This window comes from Gadus morhua, chromosome 19 (assembly GCF_902167405.1).
Source record: "Gadus morhua chromosome 19, gadMor3.0, whole genome shotgun sequence".
Lineage (NCBI taxonomy): Eukaryota > Metazoa > Chordata > Actinopteri > Gadiformes > Gadidae > Gadus > Gadus morhua.
Window position 1 is genome coordinate 20,260,966 of NC_044066.1, and position 9,734 is coordinate 20,270,699.

A 9,734-nucleotide genomic window follows, 5' to 3' on the forward strand; every position below is an offset into this window, starting at 1 on the left:
CCCCTGCCCTTTTGTTCCTCAACGGTACTTATCTTGAACACAACTCACTGAGCTGTCGTGAACTGCTTGGAAGCTTGGAAGATTCTAACTAAAGGTTTTTCCCCTGGACTATTAAACTTTTTTAAATTGTTTTCGCAAGTTGTTTCAGCTCTTATTCTAAGTTCCGCTATGCCTTTAAGCAAGGCATTGGAGCACGCAAACACTCTGCTGAAGTTTCACTCTGGGATTATACCTCAAAAAACACTCAACTCTGTCATGGAACACTCAAGGAAATTGTCCACTAGACTTGGAAGCAAAACCTGTGACGTTTCCATCACAGTATATAGCCTAACTAGTTAGCCACCCCCAGTGGCTATCGATGACTAATAATGCATTAGCTCACACGTGGGTTAATGCTAAAGCCTGACTACATAACTGTGTCTAATGTCTAAGCTAGGGCTGACCCCAACAGCACTATATATGGAGCAGGTCGTCACAACGTCAACCTATTTACCAAGGTTTCTGGCTCTTTTCGAATGGTTAAACCGGGCATCAGAACAGGTCGAAAGTGTGTCAGACAGGTACAAGTATGTCAAGCATTTGAGCTATGTGGAGTAAAATGACAATGGTTTGAAGGAATTGCAAATTACTGGTCTCGAGCGAGTTAGATTGCTCTACTTTTTTATGAGAGGGAGGGAACCGGAATTTTTGTGTGTGAAAGACTCACTGGAAGGTGGCTGCAGAGGGAAGGTGGAGGGGGATGGAAGGTAAGGCGTGAGCTTTTGGTTTAACTGTTTTACTGAATCGAGCCAGAGAAGAAATAACTCCAAGGCAACTCGAGTAGAGAAAAAAACGCATACACACACACACACACACACACACACAAACACATACACACAAGTGGATACACATTTGTGGAAACACAAACAACATGCAAGTGCCATGCACACACTCACATTCACACACACGCACACACACACACACGCACACGCACACGCACACGCACACACACACACACACACACACACACAAAGAGAGCACAACTTTTATAAACAAACTAGGAAAGGAAAACAAGGCTAGGATTGTACTTCATGTTGACCTTTCCTAATGTTATTAAGCTTGCAAATTAGCCTAACAAGTTCCCTCTTCCCTGGTGAATAGAGTGCTATATTGTTAACACTGTGTTAACATCGTAGTCTCAGGGAAGTCTGGCTTCTTTAAGTAACAGAGGAGTGGGACCAAGTGGATTCCATGTTTTCCTTTGAGGCCAAAGCAACATGAGCTATCCTCATCTCTCTTCATCAACACAACCTATTCTCGCACTTCAGAGAGGAAATGCATGAACCACACATGCATACGCACACGCACACACACACACACACACACACACACACACACACACACACACACACACATGCAAACACGCATGCACACACTTATGCACGCACACACACAACACACTAACAGTAAGAATATGTTTTAAACAAGGGAGATGAGTGTGGAGCAAAGAATAAGGAGAACAAGGAGGAGTAGAAACAGAGAGCTCGGTTTGTCTGAAAAATAAAAGCAGCGAGAGAGGGAGATAGAGAGAGAGAGAGAGAGAGAGAGACAGAGAGATAAAGAGAGAGAGAGGGGGAGGGAGGGAGGGAGAGAGAAATGGGGAGAGAGAGAGAGAGAGAGAGAGAGAGAGAGAGAGAGAGAGAGAGAGAGAGAGAGAGAGAGAGAGAGAGAGAGAGAGAGAGAGAGAGAGAGAGACAGAGACAGAGACAGAGGGAGAGAGAGATAGGGAAAGAGAGAGAATAGAGGAGAAGATAAGAGAAGTAACCGAGAAGGAGCCCGATAAACAGAGAGAGGAGAGGAGGAGGGACGTTTGGCCGTCTCCCGTCCGGAGGCCCCACGGTGAGACAAATGCATTTGACAGTCTCCAGGAATGAATGTCCCAGTGTCGCCGTGACAACCGCTGCCAAAATACACCAAAGCCCTTTCCCCACGGTCCCCGGACCGCAGCGTGCCAGGGAGGGATGACAGACGGACGCCATCAGTCATCCCGCGCCCGCTTTGAACTTCATTTACATCGGTCGTTCACCACGGTCTGGCCTCATTGTCTCCACGACATCGTCCACTCGTCTGCGATGGGTTCAGCTCGTCTGAACTGCGTTTCAAGTCTGTGGAGAGTCTTTGAGAAAAAAGGGGATCGTGACAATCTTCCGTTGTATCTCAATACGAACACAATCCCCCAGATTTAGGAGGTGAGAACGCTGTTTACACAGACAAACGATACCCAGTGTAGCCAAACAAGAACCACATGCTGCACAGCCTTCGGGGTCTCTCTCTCTTTCGTCTCTCTTTCGTCTCTCTCTCTCTCTCTCTCTCTCTCTCTCTCTCTCTCTCTCTCTCTCTCTCTCTCTCTCTCTCTCTCTCTCTCTCTCTCTCTCTCTCTCGTGTTCTTTCTCTCTGTCCCTCGCTCTCTCTTGCTTTCTTACTGTACCTCTTGCTCTCTCTAACTCTCTCTCTCTCTCGTTCTCTTTCTCTCTCTCAGTTGTTCACAGGTTTAAGCATGTTGACACTTAAAAAAGAGACACACACACACACACACACACACACACACACACACACACACACACACACACACACACACACACACACATGCATTCACAAGGAGACTTGCAGGCATGCAGAAACACAGGCACACACACAAACGCACACACAACTAGGCATAAACAAATGCAGACATATGTTTATGGGAACTTGCACATAGACACACGCAAACACACACACACACACACACACACACACACACACACACACACACACACACACACACACACACACACACACACACACACACACACACACACACACTCCCACTTACATGCTCCTGGCTTATGTTTCAGTGCGTCTTGCCTAGATACACATGGCTTAATAATGAATCTCGCCCCTATAACGTAGTTTATAATCCATACAGAGATGATGCAATGCTCTGTTTCATACACTCCTATCCAAGCTTGTGTGGTGAGGAGGGTCCTGGCTAAAGTAAAGTGCTGTTTTTCTATAAATACCGATGCTCCCACGGACCCAGACCTCCGATTCCAGCCAGATAATAACCTACGTATCGTTATTTTCTTTGAAAAGGACAAAAGAAAAAAGAGTTAAACGCTCTCTGGCAGCCTAAACGTGTATCTGCACTTAATCATTGTGATGTCAAGCGTATGGCCTGGAGTTCAATGAAAAGTCTTGATTCATTGTGTTGTTTTATGCCAGCCAGACCTGGTCGGTTTTCTCTAGGAAAACAACAGGGCTTGTGGAGGCATATTAGCTCGCCTCCGCCGCTACAGTTTGGCTGGTTAATGGGTTACTTCAGGGTGTTCATCAGAAGTTTCTCAAAACTAGCATTGGTTCGCCGCTCTATATATCTACATCATGTTGACAAGCATCCTTGACCTAAACTTTTTCAGTAAATTAAAAAAAATTGGCTAGTTGGTTCGCTCAGAGTTAGCTCGTAACAGGCTGTTTGCTAGCGAGTTAACTGATAGTTAGATAAAACCAGCCTGAAAGCTGGAAAGATTTGGAGAGTTTAGAGCTTTATTGTAAAGACTGTATTAAAGCCTTTTAACTCCACAATGTTTCTTCACGGTTCAACTCGTGGGACCAAACTTTTGAGACACAATGTGAATCATTGTTTCCAAGGTAGAGGCCCTCCTGTCCAATTAACGAGTCGGCAGTAGTGTTTTAAAGGTAAAATAAGCAACATTTCTTCGAAAACAGTTAGACTTATTATGTAATCGTGATTACCTTAGATTAGATCACCTCATCCGTCCACATTATTTCTGCATGAGTCACATCAGATAGATCTTCACCAGCAATGGTAGACAACAACTCCCTAACAGACAGATCCCACGCTACTTAACGACTTCATTAAATTAGATATTCAGTTATTGCTTTTACAATAACAATTACATATTATACATTTAATGTTGGGCTGTCCACAATCCCAGGATTCTCCTTTAACCCAGTTGAAAACCTTCTTGTTCTTTGTATGGAACTGAACAGAAAAAAATGTATGAGCACAGTAGAAGGTAAACTATGAAGCAATAAAGATTCAGTGAGCTAACAGTTAACAGTCTTCAATCTGTAGACTCTAAACTTTCACTGGCTCAGCAACGGCATGCCAGCGGCAATTTTAACTCAGTTACATTCAACAAAAGAGACAAGAGACAGTGTGCGTGCGTGCGTGCGTGCGTGCGTGCGTGCGTGCGTGCGTGCGTGCGTGCGTGCGTGCGTGCGTGCGTGCGTGCGTGCGTGCGTGAGTGCGTGCGTGTGTTCATCTCTCCAACACGTGGCGGTGAGGTTCTGTCAACACTTCAACTGAGGGAAGGAATGATGGTGTGTGACTGTCTTTGAATGTGTGTGTCTGTGTGTGTGTCTGTGTGTGTCTGTGTGTGTGTGTCTGTGTGTGTGTGTGTGTATGTGTGGGTAGAACCAACAGAGAAGGACAGCAAGAAAAAGCAGGTAAAAACTAGGGATTTTGGGGCGATGCGAGGATTGGGGGTTCTCAATCACACACACACACACACACACACACACACACACACACACACACACACACACACACACACACACACACACACACACACACACACACACACACACACACACACACACACACACCACACACAAACACACACCTGCCTTTATTCTCAACTTGAACCCATCCAAAAAACTCTCCCGGTACCAAAGTGCTCCAGCTATCATGCTGTATGAACCTCTCTCTCTCTCTCTCTCTCTCTCTCTCCCCTGCTTCCTTCGGCTGTCTCTCAGAGGCTTTGAAAGCTGCTCTGAAGCAAAACCTTTCCAGAGAAAATCATACATCTTTTACGTTTTTGAAAGTGAAATAACTCGTAATTCAGTCATTCAGGGTACATTACGATTATAATCATTCAGCGAAGTAGAAATACCCTTTGTGCATGACTAACAGAAAAAAGTAAGTACATTCACTCAATGTGGTGAGCACATAGCAGATAATCCTGCTTCTCTAAGGAAGAAAGGTATGTCAGTACCACAGCAATTATAATAGGGAATACACTGCACTTATTCACATATTCTGCACTTAGAACAATAAACGCTCCACATTGCGTACGGGAACGGACAATTTACAGCCAATTACCCAGAGGACAATGTTTGCCATGTAGTTTCAGTCTCGCAATGGTAACTCGGGGAAATGAAAATGACTGAAAACTTCCTTAAGAAATATATAAAGCAAACTGGTCCGTGTAACAGTAAATGGACAATAAATCACATTTTTCAGCATTTCTGCTCTAATATTCCAAACCAGTCTCACGGAAATACGTGACACTGTCACGCCATTTAATCTATTCATTCGTGATCTGGGACACGTCATTTAAAATTTTCGTGCCAAAAAGCATGTACCTAATGTCCCTTAAGGAGCTCCTTACGCCTACAAATAATTTATTGTTTATTTTTCTCATTTGTTACAAGATTTTTACACACAAACAAAAATAAATTCTGTGATAACGAACAATATGACAGCTTTTGGCCACCCGTTTCTACTTTCAGCTTTGATTCTGATAAATTGTGACAATTCACGGATATATTTAATGCAGGTGCGCTGCTCTGCAGGCAAACCGCGACGGAAAAAAAGGTAGCTTCATCTCTTCTTTTAAGAATTGTAGGCCCATGTCTTAATGTTACTTTATCTAGCCATCTATTGTCTTGTTTATTTGTAGGCTATGTGAATGAAGGTCTGCGTCGATGCCTCAGTGTCGATGCCTCAGCAGCTGACGTTGCCATGAAATTTGTGCTTTTTGGCACGAAAAAATTGAAATGACGTGTCCCAGATCACAAATTAATAGATTAAATGACGTGAGAGCGTCACGTATTCCCGTGAGACTGGGTTGAATATTCAATATCATCTATCTCCCTGTCTTTAAAACCTTAAGAAAAAACACCCCAAAAAGTGTTTGTTTGTTTTCTTGGTGATTTTTATCGCAGAGTAGGAAATGCGATGCCTTCTCGCGCTTTCTAATGCTAATGAGACATGTCTAATGATGCCACTGATGTAACCGGACACCTGAAGCCGCCGTTCTCCCACAGGTGATCAGCGGGTGTCAGGTGACTCCACAGATCCACAGCTCGGTGGGCTGTCTGGAGGTGGTTTTGTTTTCTAAACATCGTGACCATGAAGAGTGTCTCCTGGTGCCAACTGGTGACCCCGAAGCTGGAAGATACCGGGCACGATGCCCCGTCTCCTGCTTCCTAACGACATGCATCTGTGTTTACTGTAATTCACTTTGGATAAAGGCGTCTACTAATTAGTAAATAGAGCTAATGAGTGTGTGTGTGTGTGTGTGTGTGTGTGTGTGTGTGTGTGTGTGTGTGTGTGTGTGTGTGTGTGTGTGTGTGTGTGTGTGTGTGTGTGTGTGTGTGGGTGCGTGCCTGTGTGTGCAAATCTGGATTTTGTTTGTCATCCAGATTTGTACAAACAAGATTTAAACTAGTGAGGTGTATTGAAAAACACTTAAATGGTGGTTTGATGTTATGGTGAATGGACGGCAATAATATATAGTTATTTTTTAACCAGTGGTCACTCGAAGCCCTTTACAATTTTGAGGAGCATGGAGGAGCCGGGGATCGAACTAGCAACCTTCCTGTTCCCACAGCTCCTAAGAGGCTTCTGCCTCTCCATGTTAAAGAGAGACTAAACACAAACTTTTTAAGTCTCCGAGTTCCTTTCGTTCCCGTCGACTCCTACAAAGGTTCCTTAAACCCCATGCAACAGTATTATGCCGAATGAAATCGGTGTCTCTAAGCAGCTTCCCTCCACGAGAGCAATTAAGGGATAGACCCTCCATTCCCTGGTGTTCGGGCGGAGCAGCCCCCAGCCGGGGGGGGGGGGGGGGGGGGGGGGGGGGGGGGGGGGGACGATAGGGAGAGTGGACCCCTGGGGGTCCTGCTGTTGTTTACACCGGTGACCCGGCTGCGTAAGTGATGAAACCTCTCTTAATGGTCCCATCTTCTCCTGATGGTTTGTCATGTAATTATAACGCAATATACAAACCCGCTAGAGGAGAGAAGGGGGGTGGTGGGTTCCTTAATGCCCTGCGACGCACACACAGAGAGCCCAAGCTCTGATTGCAACAAAAGCCAAAGTGTGTTTGCTTAGTGACGCCTGAATCGGAGCAGTTGGCAAATGGCGCCCTGATTAATGGTTTCATTAGGATCATTTGATTAGTGGTGGGGGAGCTTGGGATTGATTACTGTATTACGACCAGTGCTAGCTGTGCAGCAGAGAAACAAGCGACAAAAGATGGACTATTAAGTCGCTCATCGGTGGGGGCGGGGCTTCTATCCACAGTGTCTTACAGTGAATGGCACTAAGGAGGAAGTAGGATTGTTTGCAAGAGGAAGAGATCGGCCATGAGGAGAGGGGAGAGACAAGAGGAGGAGAGGGAGGAGGTGAGGAGAGGAGAGAAGGAGAGAGGAGACGATGAAAAAAACGGACGGAATATAAGAGAGTGGGAGAGAGAAGGAGAGGAGACGAGAGGAGGAGAGGAAAACATGACAGCAGAAGAGAGATTATAGGAGAGGGTTTCTAAGTTTCCAGTTTAGCATCAACACAGACACACAGTAACACAAACACACACACACAACCGCACACACCCTTGACAAACACCCTTGGCCTTCCCCATGGTTCCAGAATTCTGCAATGAGGCAGAATATCTCTCACCATCGCCTGAGATATGTAAACACAGCGAGCACCGCCAGCCATTAATACCGACCCATGAGCTCAGAGTTCAGCCTCACGCACGCACACGCACACACGCACACACACACGCACACGCGCACACGCACACACACACACACGCACACGCACACGCACACACGCACACACACACACACACACACACACACACGCACACACACACACACACACACACACACACACGCACACGCGCACACGCACACACGCACACACGCACACACACACACACACACACACACACGCACACGCACACGCACACGCACACACACACACACACAAGAGTGTTTGAGAACTTATGTCACTGAATAGCAAGAGGATACACATGTTTGGTTCATAAACAAGAAAAGGTAAAGAAGGTAAAGAGCAAGTGAGGGAACAGATCAACTGAGTGTGTACTTGTGTCTGTATAGTTACATGTGTGTGGGTCTGTGTGTGTATGTGTCCTCTTGTTTGGTCAGTCAGTCTATCTCTGTGTCTGTCGGTCCCAAATACCTGTCCGTCTATCTGTCTGCCTGAATACCTGCTTGCATGCCCGTTTGTCTGTCTGACTGCAGGTCTGTCTGTCTGTCTGTCTGTCTGTCTGTCTGTCTGTCTGTCTGTTTGACTATCTGTTTGACTGCATGTCTGTCTGTCTGTCAGTCTGTCTCCATCAACTGGGTGCGATGTCTCTGGTGTGTGTGTATGCCTTCTCGCTCACTGTGACTCAGTGTTTCTCAGCCATCACAAACACTCAGCCAGCTCCCTGGAGAGAGAGAGAGAGAGAGAGAGAGAGAGAGAGAGGAGAGGAGAGAGAGAGAGAGAGAGAGAGAGAGAGAGAGAGAGAGAGAGAGAGAGAGAGAGAGAGAGAGAGAGAGAGAGAGAGAGAGAGAGAGAGAGAGTGAGAGTGGAGAGAGAGTGGGATAAATTGAGTCGGAGAGACGGACGGCGAGACAGAAAGAAATGTACAGAGACAGAAAGAGAAAGAGGGCAATTAGACAGAAGATGAGCACATCTGCAATGAAATATACTGCATGTCATTTTGTTTCCATGGCTTGTATTATATTTATATATCATTTATAATTCACTAGCCTGACATAACCCGACCTCTTTGCAAATGCATATTAGTCCTGAACCTCTCAGTTTATTTTTAGATTTCCAAGAACTTCAATCAATCAGGACGATGAAATGTTTGAGACATCAGCGACAGCCATCTTATTTTTTTATGAAAATGTCTCAACGGTGCTCTCATAGGGCGCTCCTCTGTTCAGTCACCATACTAAACCCCGCCCCAATTAGATACACGGCGGGGATTGGCCGAACCCGGGCCAGGTCTGCTGGAAAGATTTCTGAACGGGAGGGGGGCCAGCTGAAGACGCCAGAGCAAATACAACATGAGCTTGCAGATTCTAACGGTTCCCGGGCCGTTTCTGAGTAATAAGGCCTGATGATTCATTAGTATAACATCAACGCTGAGGACTTTAGTATAGATATCTCACTGTCTGCCGGTGTCCACATGCACACCCATACGCATACAGTGGGAGTGAAGAACCAGACTGTGTTGAGGTAGGACATCCACATTTTCTGACTCTTATTGATTCAAAGGATAACTTTTCAACGATTTGGAAAAATATCACTATCTGATAAGCAAACAAAATAGTGGGAATTGCCTCTGTATGTTTTTTTATTAATTATGTATCAATCTCCTTTTTTTTTTATGTCCATGTGGATGTACACATACATGTCATGGTTAGAGAGGACGTATTCGGCATGCCTCGGTTCTGTGAAATGCTTTCCGAGGAAGCGGAGGACGTAGTAGTAGAAGAAGGAGGAAGAGGTGCTGTAAAAAGCTGTTTGCTCACCAACGTCCAAACGTAGAGCAAATACGCTCTCATCTTCTCCCAGGGTAATCAATGAGCCCTTCCACACCACAGCTGTGGCTGATGTGTATTGTGGATCAGGCAGGCTGCCCTGAACGTAGACTACCCTCAACGTAGAC